The sequence below is a fragment of the Rhinolophus sinicus genome, linkage group LG11 (genome assembly GCF_036562045.2).
Source record: "Rhinolophus sinicus isolate RSC01 linkage group LG11, ASM3656204v1, whole genome shotgun sequence".
In the NCBI taxonomy this organism is placed as follows: Eukaryota; Metazoa; Chordata; class Mammalia; order Chiroptera; family Rhinolophidae; genus Rhinolophus; species Rhinolophus sinicus.
In genome coordinates this window covers 71,026,457-71,045,907 of record NC_133760.1, presented here as the reverse complement: position 1 = coordinate 71,045,907, position 19,451 = coordinate 71,026,457, and the positions used below count along the sequence as shown (strand labels likewise).

Here is a 19,451-nt window from a genome sequence, read left to right as displayed (position 1 = left end):
AATTAGGTGAGAAAGTAATGATATACTTAAATTTCATTTTAGAAAGACTGGAATGAGTTTTCATTACCAAAAATTAGATACCACACACTTTGGGCAAATACAACACAATGAAAAGATCATGGGCTTCAAAGTCAATAAGATAGGAGTTTCACCACTGGTAGCTTGTGGTCTCAGATAAGTTGTTTGGAACACTATAAACTTTTGTGTCTTTAACTCTAAATTGAAGATAACACCTCTCTCAAAGGATTAAATACCATAAAACATGCAAAGTGTCTAGCAGCATTTGGCAAGATGATTTCAATGAACATTACTTCGTTCCTTGTTATGACAAAGAAAGGTTTAGTTCTCTGGTCTTTTTTCCAATCTCTCCAACCCCCTGTGCTGTTTTCTCTCCCCCCTCCCTTTCTTTCTCTTTTACATTCCTTAAAAAATCTGGGGCTGCCTGACTCTTGCACTGCAAAGGAGATATCAAAATCTTAGATTCTGTAAGATTCTTTGAATATCTTCTTTTTACAAAAGGAGAAAATACCCTATCATATTTTAATTTTTACTTGTTTCTAAGAATCATATAAACATAAGAAAGATGAAGATTCTGGTAGCTCAGTGCTTTTCCATTGCTTCGGCATAATAATGTAGCAGATAGGTCTCACTGGCCCTTTCTCATCATTCTCATCCAAGCCCTGTTCAGATAGGATATCATTTGCATGTTGGCAAGACAGTCACATTAATATGCAGTAATAAAAAAAGACAGAACGCAAACAAGGAAATAGAACACCTTTTTAATAACTGATGCATTAAATGAGGAAGTTTTCTTTCATGACAGTGTATTGCTTGACTTTCTGCAGAGAGAAGTTCATTAGGTTTCATTTTGAGGAACCGATGACATTTATTCTAGCCAGAGATGGTTTGATTTGGCCGAAGTCTGGTTAGGATACAAAGAGGCGATTAAAATGATTTTCAGTATTTTTTTCTAAAGAGCAGTCCATTAATGGCTTGTGAATATTCATCCCTCAAACCTCCTACTCTATTAGATTCAAATCAGAGTTCTGAGTCTGATGTTTTTATTGATATAATTAATAACAAATGTTACTCATTAACTTGGTTATCGCTAAATTGGACATTTGACAGATGTACTCAGGGCCTTGCTCCTGTGAATTTAATATAGATATGAGGCACCATATCGACCTCAAAAGATGAAATCAAGAACATTACTGTGGAAGGGAAAAAAAAAGTGGAGAAAACACTGTACCAAGCTTTGGAAAGGCAAAAAATAATGATTTTTAAAACTAATTCCTTGTAGGTTTCTCTGAACATCATGCTCAAATAATTCAAGACATCTGTTCAGTGTACAACATCAATTGAAATGTTAAGATAGTTTAAAATACCAAAAGCAAGAGCACTGCAAAAAGCAATAATATTCAACATGGCAAGATTAGAGAACGAGAAAAAAAAACCAAACAAAACGAAACACCACTTTGCTTCACTCCTCATTCTACAACCCAGAAAATCTAGCTCCTGTATAATCAGAAAATCTAAGGAGACACAGCAATGAAATATTTCTGCCCCACTGTAATTCTGCAAATTGTAACCTTGAAAATTGTACTCAAAGGCATACAGTGGATCACAAAGGTATAGGCAACTAGGTTCACAAATGCAGTCTAATGACCCAGAATAAGATTTTAAATCAGGCCACATTAATTTGGAATTTGTCCCTGGGCTGAGTTGATGTTTACCTTCACATTATTTGAAAGAAAAATCGGAATGAATGCAGCAAGGATTTTGCTTTTATTTAAAGAAATAGATGATTTTCCGGCTCTAGCATCAGCCTTTACTGTGCGAATCCCTAATCCACATCAACAGGCAGGTGGGACTGGTGGGGAGGGGAAGCGCAGTGAGAGAGGTGGACTTGACCCGACATAATCAGTAGGCAGCGAGAGAGGAAATGGGGTTCCAAGTGGCCAGGGTAGTTACTGTTCGGTCTACCCCATTTTACAGACCAGGAACTGAAGCTGAGAGGTCACTTGTGCAAAACGCTACAGCTGGGAATCAATTCTCAGAATCGATTCTAGAATCTTAATCCTAATTTTTGCCTCCAAAGCCCACGCTTTTCCTCTGAGGTCATTTTCAGGAAGGCAATGGAAAATTCTCATAGAGTGCCTGCTCAATAGCACACTTCCAAGATGAACCCTCCTCTAGCAAGAAAAGTGAGAGCAGGCCAGCGTGTCTCAGGGCTCTCCCCCACTGCCTGCTGGGGCTGTTTTCTCTCCTTGGTGCCACTCGAAAACACTAGTGTGAACTGAGGTCTCACCAGCTAGAAATGAAGATGCCCCCGTATCCTCACATGCAAAAGCCACCTGTATACATACACACCTATTTGGCACTGGAGGGGGTTCGGACAAATAGGGTAAAATCCCCGTTGCCAAGATGCTTACAGGCTGACTTGAAGACAAGGGCAGAGTAATTCTTGCCTTTACCCCTCAAAAAAGAATATAATGAGAATTTCAGGCAACTGTGGAGGAAATTGGAAAGGGATATTTTTGGTCAAGAGGACTTTCAGAGGTCCTACATATTAAACCACATAGGTGGGAGTCAAACTTACAAATGTATCACAATACATGTTTCTACGGAGATAGAATGTTACTCTGTTCTTTTTTCTGTACCTCCTTTCTAGTTTTACTGCTTTCACACCTTGTGTCCTGTGGCCCACCTGGGGTCTCCAGCTCCCTAAGCCCTACCTTGACTATGAGGGACAATTTTATGCTCAACATCTTTTGTTTTCTTTTCTTTCCCTTCAAAACTCACCAGTCCTATTTTCCCATTCTTAGTACTCTGCTCTCTCCTGGGAAAATCCAAACCTAAGTATCAACTCTCCCAGATAAAAATGATGCTTTAGTGGTTACAGTGAGTTACTGTGGCTGGTAATATTAGCCATTGAGTTAGGATCTGGAGATATTCTTACAAAGAACACAAATATCTCCTGTTCAGTGTATCTGATGTCCCACTCTACCTCCACCCATATAAAACAAAAATAAGAGTCTTGTAGGTAAATCCTATCTTGCAGAAAATGTGAAAAAAATAAAAGACTAAACTAGGGTTGCCATTCAAATTAACGTATGTCAAAATTTCAACAAATCCTTGGGACTCACTGTGTAGTTATCAAGCTATTTGCCGGGTATAACCAATCTCAGTTCACTTCTGTGAACTTGTGTATGGTTTCAGATCCAAAATAAGATATATGTATAAACATTAGTAAGAAACAAAAGCTAACTATAACCAGCATAGACACCATTTACTTAAGAAATAACCCTGCAAGGGAAAGATTTGTAAAAAGGTTGCTCAGACAACTATGTTTCCTAAACCTCAACAAGCGACTCCTTGTGCCTAATAAAACAAAGCGTTTTGAAATATAATTAAGTTGGAAGAAATATAATCTTGGAAAATACTACTTCTTTTATGAGAAAGACTTAGAGCATTTGGGAGACAGTACCATAAGGACTAAAGTTTATGGTGACTAAGTCATTCTAAATATAAAGATTCAGTAGTAAAAACTTACCCATGTGTCTTCATCACTGTCTAAGGGACTGGTTAATTCTCCCTTAGAGGTAAAGTCCTATAATGGAGACGGGTACAGTGTTCCTCAATTGTGACCATGATTTTCATTGCCCCAGGGAACTGCATGACTCCCCACTCTGAAACTATGTAGTTACCAAATGGCCTTGTAATATTGATTTGTTTTTGTAAGTCAAACTTCTGGTAGGAAACAATTTACTGGCCAGCTCCACGGGTTTCTAGCCTACTTCTTAGTTATTTGTGGTTATAAATTGGTTATGTACATAAATAAATTTTCAGGATGACTCAATCTTCCAAAACTTATTTATCCCCGACTACAATGAGAAAATGTGGTTTCAGTACTTGTAAATGGAAGGCTATGTGATGACCCGCTCTAGAAGCAGACACTCTTTGAGACTCAGGCCCTGAAAAGCAGCTCTCCCTTTTGCATGGCACTTTCCTCATTCCCACAGCAAATGTTCATTTTGAAGATTAAGCATCGTTACATTCATCCTCTGTGTGCGCATGCTTAGGAGTACTTTCTGTTGTCTTGTCTCACTTTGGGAAGGATACATCACCCGCATATTTATAGTGATGTCTTAAAAAAGCAAATTGATAGTCCAGTTAATTTGAAAAATATGTGCCAGGCATTGTTTTAGAAGGGAATAGGGCCCTGAAATCAATCAGTAAATCAAAGGGAGTAACTCAAAAAACATTATGGGGTTCCCATATCCAGAACAATAAGCACTGTCTGTGGGACGAAGAAATGTATCAGTGGTCGCAATACAAAGAGTTGGAGCATTTGGGAGACAAAGCCAAGGCAGGGGCTTTGGGGCAGGCAGAACACGGTCAACTCATAATTTCCTCACAACCACCGACACCTATGACGTTTTTAAAAATTGAAGAATTTTGAAATCAAACGGTGACCGTGCCAAATACTTTCTATTTCCAATGAGAGAAAGGTGTGCCCGAAGTTCCAAAATTTGCCTGCCCTCACACTGTCTCCTAGAGTAAGCTGGGACCTTTGGAATATTGATTTAGACCTTGCTATGTCCCACCCTTTTTTTTCCATTTTAACTTGCACTGAGGGACACAACTCATGCCCTTTCATCCTTGCTGGTTGCATCACTTAGAGACATTGTATTAATCAGAGGTAAATAATTGTTTTATGTAGGTCTGATTAACCTCACATTGATTAGCATTGGCCCAAACTCTTCACTCTCCCTGAGTAAGTCTAACACGAGCAATTGAATCTATTCAGTTCAAAATGTATTTGGGGGCGTGGGGGTCTATGCACCTGCTTAGGGTAGGAGAGAAAGAACCCCCACTCTGCTGAGCAGAAAGTCTCAGCTGCTAGAAAAAAGCAGAAAGGACGTAAGGCAGCCCAGCTAACAAGATAAAGGAATTGCCCACAGCAAAGAGTCAGAAACTAGGTTGACAGATACTCTGTCTTTACTCTTAGGTTAAAAAAACGTCTCTGAAGAATTACTATCCGGAGGCAAAGTGAATATGTTTCTTCATTTCAAATAGTCCCAAACCGTATTTAAAGAATCTTTTTCCACAACAGACAAACATTAAATGAAGAATGACTCTCATCTAGTACATATCCCACCACATGTGAAAATAACATAAGTGGAATAATAGTTTTCAAAACTTTTCTTTTAATATCTTTTAAATAATTAACTACAGGTTATCTTTTAAATGGCATCATAGACTTTTTTCTTTGGAAAACAGCTTTGTGTACAATCTCTTCTCCCCTGTATCCAATTTAATTAAACCATTCTGTTCATCAAATATACAGCAGGAAAGTGCGGAGAGAGCAGATGGCTCAGGACAATTTGCCTGTGGGACAATTCAATGCAAAGGTCCTGTGGAGAGTGTCAATTGCATCATTAATATGAAGAAGACACATTTGCCTGAAGCTAAACTAATGTCTCAGACGAAATGGTCCCAGGCAACCCTGAAGTCACCACTAAGATTTCCGGACTCACCTTGGATTAATGCATGACTTTTCTTACTGTCTCATTCATGCATTCATTCATAAACCATTTATTAATGAATTGCATGCCAAGTACTATGCTAGGTGCTAAAAATAGGAAGTCACAATGGAACAGGAGTCCTGCCCTTAAAGAACTCATAGGCCAGTTCCAAGGGCTCTTATTTAGCCCCATCACACCAGTGTTATTTGAGGCTGGTTTCCATTCTGATTGGTCAACACTAGTGCCCTACTGGTGCTGCAATATTTTGAATAGCCCCTATCCCCTTGCTGTTTGTAACAGTAAATTTCAAGAACATGGCAGAACTTAAAAACATGCCACTGGGTGAGTTTCAGTACAGGTGCATTCAAGATCCAGTGGGAGAATCCAGCAAGGAGAGGAAGTTCACATGACGGCATTTGAGAAGGCTTCGCAGAAAAGATACAGAGCCTTAAAGAATGAAGTTTGGGATTGAGGGTAAGAATGGGCCAAGGGCCTGAACGGGCAGGAAAAATCTGAGCATTCCCAGAATTACCGGGGCATGCTCTTCTTTACTGAAAAAGATTTGGAAGCAGCTCAAGTCCTACAACCACATGGCATATGTTGTCATTGAACACAGCAATTTCATTTAGATGTTAAAAAGATAAGACTACCTTCCCTATTTTCCCATATAGTCAAACATATCTGGGAGCGTTGTTTAAAAACAAATAAAAGGGTAAGGAAGCATAAACAATTGGAGAATAGGAAAGACTGTAGCTCCAAGGTTTCTCTAATGTCCCTTTTCCTGGACGCTGCCCGTCACTAGTCATTGGATTCTGGTCTAAGGACGCTCAGGAGAAATGTGTCGAGGATGTTTCTGGCGGTCTGCCATCCCCTGAACTGGGGCTGATAGAACACTAAAGTGCAATAATAATGGTAAATTATTCTGTCTTGTTCCAAACGGTTTTAAAAGTATTTGGAGAGCTTCTGAATTAAGAGAATGATTGCAAACCCAAATTGTAGGGATGTAAGAAAACTTAAAATGATGCTATTACTTGGAAGTTGAGGTACCGTCATTCTGAATACATATTATTTTACAAGTCCTTACATATTTCGAGACCTAAATGGATTTTTTAAATGCTCTTAGAGCCATCACCTCTTTATTTTAACAGAAATTTATACACTCTTACTTAAATGTATAAATTAAACATATATTCAAATAACTAATAATAGAGAACATTGCATATTAGCTTGTCAGTTAAATTATATTTTATGAGTAAACACATTAAGAGCTTATGAATATACCATAAGATGGAGAATGAAAAGCATCAGTATTTGCCATAATTTGACTGCAAAGAGCAAACCGGAAGCCTAGCTATGCACCATGCCTCAATCCTGACCTCCAGAGGCCGTTCTAAGAATGACAGAGGGTTTCTAACATTTAATCGTTGACTCACCTTCATTAAAGCTCTCAAATTTGTCCATGTTTTAGTTAACCTGTCCCAGATCACAACAAACAAATGAGGAAATTACCCTCTCTTAATACAGAAAGAATAATGCCAAACTTCTTTTGTTTCCAAAGCCATCCTTAGTATTTTTTAACTGGCCGGAATTTCTGGTTTATTCAAGTGTTGCAATATTTTATTCACTCTTCTATTCTTTATGAATAACAACAATCCACTAACATTCTCCTTATCTTATTATCATAAAAATGAATATTATCAGCAAAAATCATTCTCAGTTTTCCCAAATGATCCTTTCGTCTTTTCCTACAGGTCTCATTTTCTGATCTTCACTTAGTATTATAAGTCTCCTCTTAAGACTTTTATTAGCTGTCCAGCTGACATTAAACATCATGTATCAATGATGAAAGAAATGAATTTATTTATTATACATTAGAGAAATTTCATATATCTATACCCATAAGATACCAAAAGATCATCCTGGAAACTTACAGGTAATTTAATGAATTAGCTACTAATGAGATTTAAACAAACAAACTACTAATGAGATTTAAATAACATGAAGAAATGTTACTTAAAGCTCATTAATAATCCTTCGAGTATTACTTCGACATATAAATATGAACAAGATGGTATCAGATGCCACATAGGATCTTGTTTTTCAGGAACTGACTACGAAGGGTTATACTGGGCACATACGGTCCATATTTTAAGAATAGAGAACTTACAACTATCAGGACCCACACTTCTCTGGAAGGCTTGTTGAAAAGCATCATGCTGGCAGAACCCCACATCACCTCCACCACTACCCACCGAATTCCCAAGATATGTGGAATATGAATCCCACCATTGACCCACTTTGGGGGCTGCTGAGGGTGGTGGTATTAGGACTTACCACCTTGCTGAGTGTGATATTGTGATTTATAAGTGGTACATGCAGAACTAAAACTAACATGGAGTCACTTATATTGGGGACAAAATGGAGTCGGCCAACACAAGAGCATTAAAGAAAAACAAAATTTGACAACCTGGAAGAAGTGGCCGAAAACTGCTCCTTCTATCAATGCCAGGCCAGGTGCTGTGGGAGCGGCAACGGCCTCTCAGAAACCCCAGGGACCAGAGAGCCAACCCCAACATTGTGAGACTTCAGACGGTCCTGGAGACCAGTTCTGGTGGGAAGCAGGCCACCATCAGAAGGCCATCCACACAGCTCATGTAACTTTCGTTACTGACTATGCTCGTGGGAAACAGCTCTCCCTGGCAGCGCCCCCAGCGCTGCCTCAAGCCCCAGCCCCAATCTAGGATCTGCCCCCCCTCCAATGAAGACCTACATTTTCTTCTTCTGTGGGGAAATCCAGCCCCATCTGATTCAGCAGGCCCCCTGGATGGGGGACACATTGCCCAGGCCAGGGGCACCCTGCCACGCTGCAGAGGGACTGTGGCCCCAGCTGCCTCCCCAGTCAGCACACTGTGCTACCAGGAGGCTCCTGAAGTCAAGGAGAGCGAGCCCCCTGAAGATTGCGCCTGCCAGGTCTTCAGCTCAGGGAATAATCATAGGCTCACTGTATGCCCTCTCCTCCTGTGTCTGTGGGCAGGCGGATTCACTGGAAAAGCCTGACCATGGAGGAGGGGTTGGCACGCCAGGCTCGAGGAGCCAGGGGTTGCCATTCCCAGAGCACACTCCCTCTTCCCCAGTCCTCAGAAGTCATTTGTGCCTGAACCAAGGAAGGAGCATTAGATTCACCAAAGGACATCTGAAATAGCCACTGATTACACATTCAAGAGTACCCTACTTCCTACTTCCTCACTATCTTTATTAGCCTTTCCACAGAAGCAGGAAAAGTCACACCCACATGGAAAGCGACTAATTCACTCCTACGGAAAATTCTAATGCAGCATCTTACATGCTAGGCTCTGCAAAATGCCAGAGAAGGCACCACAGCTTTTGTGGAATTTACATTCTTGGAGTGGGGGGCTGGGAAGGGTATAAGAGGGGAGGGAAGAAGGGTTAAACAACCAAATAAATGATGATTTTGAACAGTGCGGGGGGAAAAAAGGAAAAAAGAAAGTTAACTTTACCTAACATAAGTTGCAAGAATGTATAGCTCTTCTCAGAATTCAGCAGAGGATGTCAGCCACACCCTCAATGCCAGGTATGTTCATGCCATCTCTGGACTTCCTGTTCTCCTGACACAGCAAACCTGATCCAAATAAGGAAATCACTACACAAACAATCAGCTGAAATAGCCCAAAAAACTTCCGCATTTACCCCATAAAAACCCCTTAGTATGTGAACGACTTAAACTCATTGCTCCAGTAATTTTGAAGTTTCCTGGCTTGTGGTCGAAACCCTGGCAATAAACTCATCTTTCTGCTTTGTCTTACTCTGTGTGCAGAGTGGGGTTTTTGACATATATATTTGGTCATTCAGATGGCCAAAATATATTTTCATATATATTTGGTCTTCATCCATGGTTCCTGGTTCACACCTCCTAAAATCTTTTAATTTCCTGAGTGATAAGAGCAATGGAAGCATCATTTCTTATACAGTGGTACCTCGGTTTTCGAACGTCTCCATTGACGAAAATTTTGGTTTATGAATGCCGTAAACCCGAAAGGAAATGCTTCGGTTTTCGAACATGACTCAGAAGTCGAACATGTCACATGGCTTCCGCTGAGTGCAAGATCCTGAGGCCTAGCTGTCGGCTGTTTTTGAACATTTCAGAACTTGTGGATTATGTTCGAAAACCGAGGTACCACTATATTTGGTCTCTCGCCCTCAGTTCCTGAAATCCATTCAGAGCCATAAAGGTAAAGTGGGTATCCCCTTGTTCATAACAAGCCCCTTTCCACCACAACTAGGTTATGTTATCCCACCCCGATTTTCAGGGAGGAGAGTGGGGCTAGGGGTTAGTCAATCACCAATGGCCAATGATTTAATCAATCCTGTCTATGCAATGAAGCCTCCATAAAAACCAAAAGGATAGGGTGAGAACAGCTCCTGGGTTGGTGATCACTTAGGGATTCAGGGCCAGTGGTGTGCCTATTGTATGGAAGCTCACACCCCTTCCCCATACTGTGTCGTATGTATTTCTTCATGTGGATATTCGTGTGTATCCTTTAATACCTTTTGTAACAAACAGGTAATCCTGTGCGTAAATGGGTTTCCTGAGTTCTGTGAGTTGCTCTAGTAAATTAATCAAACATGAGGAGGGGGCCATTGGAACCTCTAATTTATAGCCAATTGGTCAGAAGCACAGCTAACAACCTCAGCTTGTGACTGGCATCTCAAGTGTAGAGCAGTCTTTGGGACTGAGCCCTCTTCCTGTGCAATCTGATGTTATTCCATACAGACAGTGTTGAATTATAGGAATTAAGTTGAATAGGATAAAATTCAACTCAACAGAACCCAAAATACTGAAGTTCACTGCCACCACATGAGGTAAAAATGTAAATCCTTCAGAAGAAGGTGGTAAGAGTCTTCTGAGAATCTTGGTGTCTGGGAGAGCTCATTGAGCATAAGCATGCTAGCGGTGTGGGATGGAGGTCAGTGAACTGGATTTGCCACATGTCTACAGGGAGTCTGTGTCAAAATGTTGGGGTAGCAGTTACAGCCAACCAAGAAGAGAGCAATGACCTCAATGCAACCAAGAACATAGCTGTCTCTTCTTCACTCCATCATTAAAGGAAGGGATACATGGGAAGGTTTGCATCCCTCTCTCTCTTTCTCTCTCTCTCTCCCCCCACCACCCCACCAACCTTAGTGAGATTAGATAGATAGATAGATAGATAGATAGATAGATAGATAGATAGATAGATAGATAGATAGAAGTTAAATACAAAGAGCAAAGCAGAGAGCTCTCCAGTCATGGATATATATATTTACATTTTCATATAGATATATATGAATGTAAATTGACACTGCCTTCAGCTAGCTCACCATCTAGTAGAATAAGTCAATGTAATTATTCTCAAATACTGAAAGGTCACTGTATAAATAATTATTTAGCAGTTTGTTGAAATATATAGTCAACACACCTGCTTTTTTATGTTGCACCTATAAAAACCATGTATATGCTTGTGTCTTGAAAAACGCCTACTCGTATGTGAGTTACACATATGCTGGGAGACAAGCTGCGGACACCAAAAGCAGCTTGCAGCCCTCCTCACTTGTTGCCCATCTCCGGTTCCAGTCCAGTTCATCTTTTTAACCTGATTATTGGTTTTTGTCTCATTTTTTAACAACTTGCCCTTGTCACTTTGGACCTGGCATTTATACTTGGTCTCTTTGGCTCCTGGTTCATGACTGTGACTTGGCGTTCCCAACTAGTTCTCACTGGTTATTAGCCCTGGTGGGATACCAACAAGAATGGGCTCCTCTGGGCTTAGCCCCCCAACTCCAGACACGCACAGACCAATGAGAACTCATAGAAAAATACTAACTACTTAAACTCCATAAATATGCCCATTTTATATTTATTTCACCCTTGAAGAGCTTGACAAAATGAAAATGGCAGAAACTAAAGGTTATTTCCAGTCTTCCAATCATCATTCTTAACCTGAAAAAAGCACGTAGGAAACTAACAATGCAAGGGGTAAAGTAAGTAATGAAGAGTCATGATGGCAACATAAGTGTGACGACACTTGGGTAGGCCTGATGCTCACCGTAGCTACAGAGCCCACTGGTCTCCACCAGGACCAGTGGCTCTCAACAGGTAGGTACCAGGCCCTGGCCATGGGGCCATTTTGAAATGTCGTGGGGGGACTTTGGGTTGTCAATAATTACAAGGTGCTACTGAGTTTCGTGGGCATGCGCCAAGGATGCACACGTTGGACAGTCCAGCAAAATAAAAATTGTCCGACATTCCAAACGGTGTCGTACCTGATGCTAACATAAGTGAAAAGCCTTGTTGCAATTTTCTGAGCCTAGACCTCATCTCCTTATGACAAAAACACATGAAATATTTTTCACACCATGCCAAAATATTTTAATTATACCAAATTTTCCAGGAATGCCACTGCCATGCAAATTAAGGGACTGTTTTGGTTTTCTTTTCAGAAATTTACCAAGAGTTGTTATTCACCATTTCACAAGAAGACAGAAGCTGCCTATGGTAGGTGAGTCACTAATACAACATGTGTATCAATCTGTATGTGTAGCTATTATATTTATAGTCATTCTACATAAGTGAAATCAAATTACTTCTTAGTTATGTCTTTAAATAGAGTCATCCCTGATTGTTTAGTTATTGAAACAGGTATTTATTATAAAGCACTTTCCTTTTATCTCTCACTTATCATTAAGATATTTTATTGATTAATTTTTAAAAATTATATATTATCAATGCAGGACAGTAAAAGGGATGTTGCAAGATACTTTTTCTAGAAGGGGCATTGGGTCTGGTACAATGGAGAACCACTGAATTGGTTCTAGTTTAAAGTTCCAGATTCAGTTCCACTTTCTTACATCTCTACTACCAGTTCCTCTACCAAGGAAATAAAACCAAACAAATGTATTTAAAGATATTCAAGCCAAAGATAGAAAAGAATATTTTCTAAAATTTCTAAAAGAAATTTAAAGAAATGGTTGATAAAATCATCAAAAACGAATTTTTTCCTCAAAGATGTTGCTGAACTCAAGTGGTCTCTCTAGTGTGTGGAGTGGGGGCCACTACGAAAGGTGGGGGACGGCTCCAAATTCATTAGAAACTCAGTTCTGAAGGTGACATACAAGTGAACAGAATAAACAAAATTTTGCTTAAGAAGTCAAAATTTGCTCTAAAATTATTCCTTGTGTCCGTGTCAGTATGTTTTTCTTGGTAGCCACTGTGGTCACAAGAGAATCAAAAGAGAAGATGCCTTCCAGGACCCACACAAATCGAATTCCCAGCCCACGCTGAGCTGGAGTCACAAACCCCAGCAATGATGGAGAAAATAAGATGGAAAAAGTCCTACTTGGCTTATCAAGTACTCTATTTCTTTGGGGGGAAATACCATACTTTACACAAAATAGCAAAGATGGGCAAGCCTGTTTTAGAGGGCAGATTAAAGTGCTTCTATTTCACTAAAGATATGCCTTTCAGTATAACTAAGGGAGTGAAATTTTTAATCTCATAAAGGCTTTCTCACAAATAAGAATGGGGGGGGACCAGTTTTGTTCACCTCTTTCCTTCTACGCAGATGGAGGCACGTCCCTTCCCACAAGAGATGTCAGGGTAGTGCAGGTGTGATTCTTATGAACAAGCCACATATTCATTTCCCATCTCTTCTATTTGTTACAATTGCTCCTCGAGCTGGGAGGAACGTTTCAATGGTAAATATTTTTTAAAATAATCATTTTTATACTAATGTTTTGCCAAGTTTGCACGGATTAGCCAATTAAAATTCAATATAATCATTATCTGGAAGTAGCTTTGGCAATAATCATTAATTAAATAAATTAGTTATTTTACTTTAATGAAGAGAAGAAAAACATTTTCCTAGAAAATGCTTTTTGTAATTAGTAGATTTTTTTCTCCAAGTTGTAAGATATTAGCATGCACAACCTGCCTCTGCTTTACAGCCAGACATCACTTTTGTCATTAAGAGGAGGAAATTATGACTAACACTCAAAAGTAGGAATGCTGCCTGGAAAAATGAGTGTTTATCTCATTAAGACTTTCAAAATGACTTCGGAAATGATGATATATTATTTTACATTCCAGGAAAAGATGAGACAGCTGTAACTATAGTTACCAAGTATATCAGGGACCCTTGCTTTCCAGAATAGCGTCCAGACTAAGTATTTATTCAAGGAAGGTGTCATGTGAACATACTTAAGGGCAAGAGGTTAAAGAAGATTTTTAAATACATCTGTCACAAACATTTTAATATGCAATATTTCTTACCTTGATTTTTTTTCATAAAATACTATGTACAAATAATTTTAAGAGAGAACTTTCCTTGAGTTATTATATCTAGAACCAAAACCATTAGATGGCCTTAATCTGGTACAACAGGCAGTTATTTTCCAGACCTCATATGCCCAGGATGCGTTATGCTCATAGATGGCCTTGACATGCTTGATATTTTTAAGTGGAAGGACGGTGCTCCCATTGTTATAGCAGACAGAAAGCAGAATGCCCCCCACTCTACTTGTTACATCCCCGCTACTTACTTCATGGGGATGTAGAATAAAATTCCAGTGTGCTGGGTCACTTCTGGAAGTAATGCTGTCTGTCCAGGGACTGTGCTATAGGCTATATTATTTATTCTATACATTGGTAATCAATACATTGATTCAGAGCATGTAAGAATGTAGGCTCTAAAACTAGGAACCTGAAGTTGAATGCTGGACCCTTCATTTACTGGATTTGTGAACGTGACCAAGATCCTTAATCTCTCCAAAAACTCTATTTCTCCATCTGTAAAAGGGAGGAAACAGCAGTGTCTTCCTCATAAGTCAGTTTTAAGGGTTAAATGAGGTCATTCAAGCATAGCACAAAGTGTAGAACTAGCAAGCACTCCATAAATGTGATCTATCATTTTTGTTGATGCTGTTCCATGTGCATATCATGGCTTTCAGAAGTTAAAATTACATTAAAGAGGATATTCAGGAATGGTATGTCAGCCAGTTGTTCCTTCCCTGCCTCGGGAGTTGCCTTTCTCTGGTGCATCTGGCAAACGGGGGGTTGTCTTCTGTCCTCTCCCAAGTCATCCTCTCGCACTGTGTGTGCGCTTCTGGGCTCCCCCTGCTTCACTGAAACTACTGTCCTGAAGGCCATGTTACTGCCCCAACCCAAGCAAGATTGTATCTTCCTTACCTCCCATTGTGTCACTGCCCACTATGCTAGCATACAGGCTGCAGACGTATGCCGGAAAGGAGAAGAGTAACTTTAAAAAATTAGAACAGTGGAGGAAAAAAAATAAAATGACCTGGTAAATAAAAGGATGTCCACAGTCCATGGAAAAAGAAAGTCATGTTCACAGATCACCTCTTTGTAATGGCAACACAGTTGTTATCCTTGCTTCTCTGACTTGACAGCTGCCTTTCTTCCTTCTCTTCAAAGAGTATCTCTTCTTTTATGCTCTTACAGAGCCAGTATCCACCACCCTTTAAAAAAATCACACTTACTTGTCCACAGGGGTTGTTTCTTCTAAGGATCCCTCTCCCTTCTCTTACTAATATTATCCATAGGACATAACGTACGATGACATTTTCCCCAAAGACCAGTTCATCAGTTTGGAATGACACCTTGAGATATAGCTAGTAGTTGTGTACACAGTCAATAGAACAATCCAGATTGAGCTTTACCTCTCTAAGGCTTAGTATCTTCCAACATTTCTCTACCAGTGTTAGGAAAAGAGAAGACAATCTTTTTCATTCTTCCAAAATAATCAACAGGGAACTATTCTTTAAACACACATACACACACACACACCCTAAAGGAGGGGGGTGAAATTCAGAGACAACGTAATATTGAAGAAAGTATTTTCCTTAAATGTGCAATCCATAACCCACAAAGATGGCAGCCTGTTCCATTATTCTGCACAGAAGCATCAGTTCCCTTTTGTTCCTCTATATGAGATATCTGGATTATAATCCTCACCTCAAGCTATTATTCATCCTTGTGGGGTTTCAACTCCCTTTGGGGAACTGCAGTTATCCCTCCTGCACTAGCTAGAGAGTTGAGTGGACCAAGGAACTTTGCCTTTGCTGCTGTTGCCAAGAGCCCAGAGAGCCTTAGTACACAGGGAGACACTCGATTTTGTGGCTAATTTATTGAATTATCTTAGTAGATGCAATACATTGCAGATGATTCCTTTAGGTTTTCTAGGTATAAATGAATTATGATAACAGTAAATTATGATAACTGAGATGCTTCTTATCTAATATTTATATCTCAATTTCCATGGCCGGTTTCTCAGAGGGAGCAATCTTATATATGCTCTTTAATTTTGGACATTGTTAGAAAAACAAAGGTTCAAATATTAACCAAAAATATTTGTTTTTTTTGGAAAAATGACCACTAGTCTAATAGGAATAGAACGTAATTTTAAATAAAAAACAACAACAAAAAAGTGAAGAATGAAATATATGCATTCAGTCAAGTAAAAGTCAGGATAGGAAAAGAATATGGTGAAGAAAGCATAATAAAAAGTAAACAGGACTTCTGCGTCTGAACTTGACAGAGGAACTAGTACAAGTATAGCTGCCTCTCATGCTGTAAACAATAAAACTGGACAGAATATGTAAGGGAACAGTTTCAGGTACCGAACAACAGTAAATATAGGAGTATGAGTCTCCACAGAAGAAAAACAGACAAGGTGAGACTCATGCAGTCCCTGGATTTCTGCCTGGAGGTTTCTTTTCTACTTTGGCCCAAGAAGGTGGGCTCCGAGAGGAGACACAGAACCCGAGGCAGACATTGGACTTGCAAGTTGCTGAAGGGGTTGGCATTTAGAGGGAAGCTACCAGAGCTGCATGGATGGAGGACAGGCAGAAATCCGCAGGGCCATTGAACGTGGGTTATTGGGTGTGACTGAATATAAGAGGGGACTCGGGGAAACAGCAGAGATTGTGTGCTGTAGCGCTGAGCACTTGCTTCATCAAATTCTGAAAAGGCATTTCCAAGTGGTTTTCCATTTTAAATTGAGCACTGGGGAGATACTATTAAAATTATCTTCATCCAACCTAATCAGAAAATATCAATAAGCACAGAGGCTATTAGATGGAAAAATTAAGTGAAAATGCAGTTAAGTTGGTAAAATAACCCAGGGTACACAGTAATTAGGTCCAAGTGTAATATTACATATAAAGAGCTTCGATGAGTTTCTTTAAACTTGTTTCAAGAATCATTTCCTAGTAAGTCATGTCTAAAATATAGGTCTCAATTTTGAAAATCTTTAGCTAACAAATATAGATTTGTGACTGATTTCTCATTTGTGTGGGTCTGTTCTGTTCTTAACTTTGCTGGACTATTAGAGCAAGGAAAACTAAAGAGGCCAACAGCTACCAGCTCTGTTTCCTCTCACGTAAACTAGAGGTAAATATCTGTCGGCTCCAAACATGAAAGGTAATGAATAAGTAAATACATTTTTATTATTTAGATTTATTCTGTCAAAGGGCGCTATAAACTGCATAGAAGCCATAGTTTTATATTATCCTGATTAATTCATTGAACAAATTTTTTTTTTTTTTTTTTTTTTAGTATTATTATGTGGCAGGTATTGGTTTGGATACAGGAATTAAGCAGTGAATAAAACTAAAATCTACTCTCAGGAGCTTGAATATAATCATAGTGAAATTAAGTTGATATGACCTGTGTTGGCTTTTCTTTCCTGATTAATATTTTTAGAAATCAGTTACCCTTTTCATTTTTTTCAGTTAGTTTGGCTTCATTCCTTCTCTTAATAGTTTACGCTGTTTATTAAAGGAAAAAATACATTTGATTAATTTATAATAATCAAGTATCAATAAGTAGTTTTAAACATGTATACTTGAAAATTTATACAAACTGGGAATTTATTTTTAATAATTCCAAATGGATAAGAGTATTTCACCAGAAGGACGTTCATCAGTTTTATTGGGGCATGCTTTAAAAAAAAAAAAAAAAAAATGTGTTTATTCCTGTATTTAAATTTTTCTACAATGATTGTGTAGTGCTTTTGTTAGAAACAGAATATCATTTTTAATTTTTTTAAATGTAGTCCCTTATGTTGTCTATAGAAAATTAGGTCATGAGTAAATATAAAACTTGCTTTTAAAATAACATTTTATTGAACCTAGCAATCTAACAGGCATAGCTATAATCTAAGCAAATGGTGTAATTAGCTGAAGCCTCTTGGGCTGAAAAATTAGGAGATTTCTTAAAGCAATGGACTGGAGAAAAGCCTTTTTGTGAAATATTCCTTATGTAATCAAGCTTGAACTTAGTCCTTTCTGATGTGCATTACAATATATTTTTATATGAAGAAACAATAATCTGTAGGAAGCAAGCTTTCTGTTGTTTAAATGGACATGCCATTACATCAGTGACAACTGTGCTGAGTTTCAGAATTGCCTTGGATGAATTGTCAGACCCTTCACGGTTAATGCTCTTCTGACAGGGGCTGCTAACGATTTTTTTTTTTTTTTAATAAAGACAGGTAAGTACAAAGATACAGACTCACATATGCTATCTGACTGTCTGCAGAAACTTAAAAATAAACCAGAACTACTGTTGAAGGTTGGGCTAATATTTGTAAGTGTAGATCTCTCTTTAAAAAAAGAAGAAGGATTCACTATCAAAACCCATCAATGAATCCAGCATAACATCAGTCTTTCCTGACCCCTTTCTTAGGCATTGCTCTGTGGGTTGATATACATTAGGTTTGAGATGATTGGTACATGGTGGAGTAACAGAATACACAATGTTTCTACATGCCCAGAAATCTGGGCATTGGTAACGAGACAAATTGGAGATACTTTTATTTTTTGCAAATTATATTACATTGAGGAAAAATTTCCCTAATTTCCATTTCAGTTTAGAGTTTGTTTCACTAGTTGCTACTATTTGGATTTCTTAAAAAATGGAACTTTAAGAAACTCCATTTCTTTTGCAAAGGTAAATTAATCTCTAATTATGGGTACAGTCACTGATTTCAACAGCACAAACAGTTGCTAATGTAGTGGAAAAATTAATATCTAGAATGTCTTTTAGGATCATGATTGCATAAATCCAGTGCTCTTTAGAAGTTCTTACTGCATGTAAGAGTAGGTTCTCCATGTATTTTGTACTCAACAAATATTTTCTGAACACCTACTATGTCTGGGCACTCTGGGAGGCATGTGGAATTTGAAAGAAAATAAGGTAGACAAGATCCTTGCCTTTTGGGAAATAGACAAAAAATAAATTATGTACACATTTTCATGTGTTTTAGAGGAAATAAATGGGATGCTGAGCAGAGACTAATAGGAAGCAGAGGATACACCCTAGATGGGAAATTCCAAGAGATGAAATTTAAGACTTGAAGTCTGGAAAGGAGCCCATGGGGAGGGAGAGGGGGTGGTAGGGCCGTAGGGAGGGAAGGGGCAGTAGTCCACGTAGAACAAAAGTCCTGAACAAAACAGAGTTCATTCTGTTCCATCAACTCAAAGGAGACTGGAAAGAGATAAGATCAGGAAAGTAGTAGTCAGGGGTGAGGTACATTAGATGCTCTTAACTTTTTCTATGCCATGAAGCCCTGTGAATATCAGCTAAAAGTTAAGAAACTTCACACCCCCCCCCAAAAAAAAAGTACCTATAAAAAATTTACGTGAATTTTTGCATAAATTGTAAGGCTCTCAAGGGGTAGCCTTCATACCTGATTTATCCTTGGTACAAAAGACCCAGACCACTTCATTTGAGTGAAACATTTTCCTTGGCACAAGCCGCCCCCCAGACACCTGGGGAAAATCTCTCCACTGCAGACAGAGCCCAGTCATGTACCCGCAATTCCAAAACATACAGGCACATGAGCAAAT

General features: G+C 38.9%; 1 protein-coding gene and 1 pseudogene across 1 annotated transcript in view; one reads left to right on the top strand and one right to left on the bottom strand.

The window, feature by feature from the left end:
* SLC13A1 (solute carrier family 13 member 1) overlaps nucleotides 1-19,451 on the bottom strand; it is a 259,980-nt gene that overhangs the window by 190,807 nt on the left and 49,722 nt on the right. The gene's annotated exons all lie outside the window — the stretch shown is intronic.
* Nucleotides 8,031-8,730, top strand: LOC141567715 (steroid receptor-associated and regulated protein pseudogene; annotated as a pseudogene).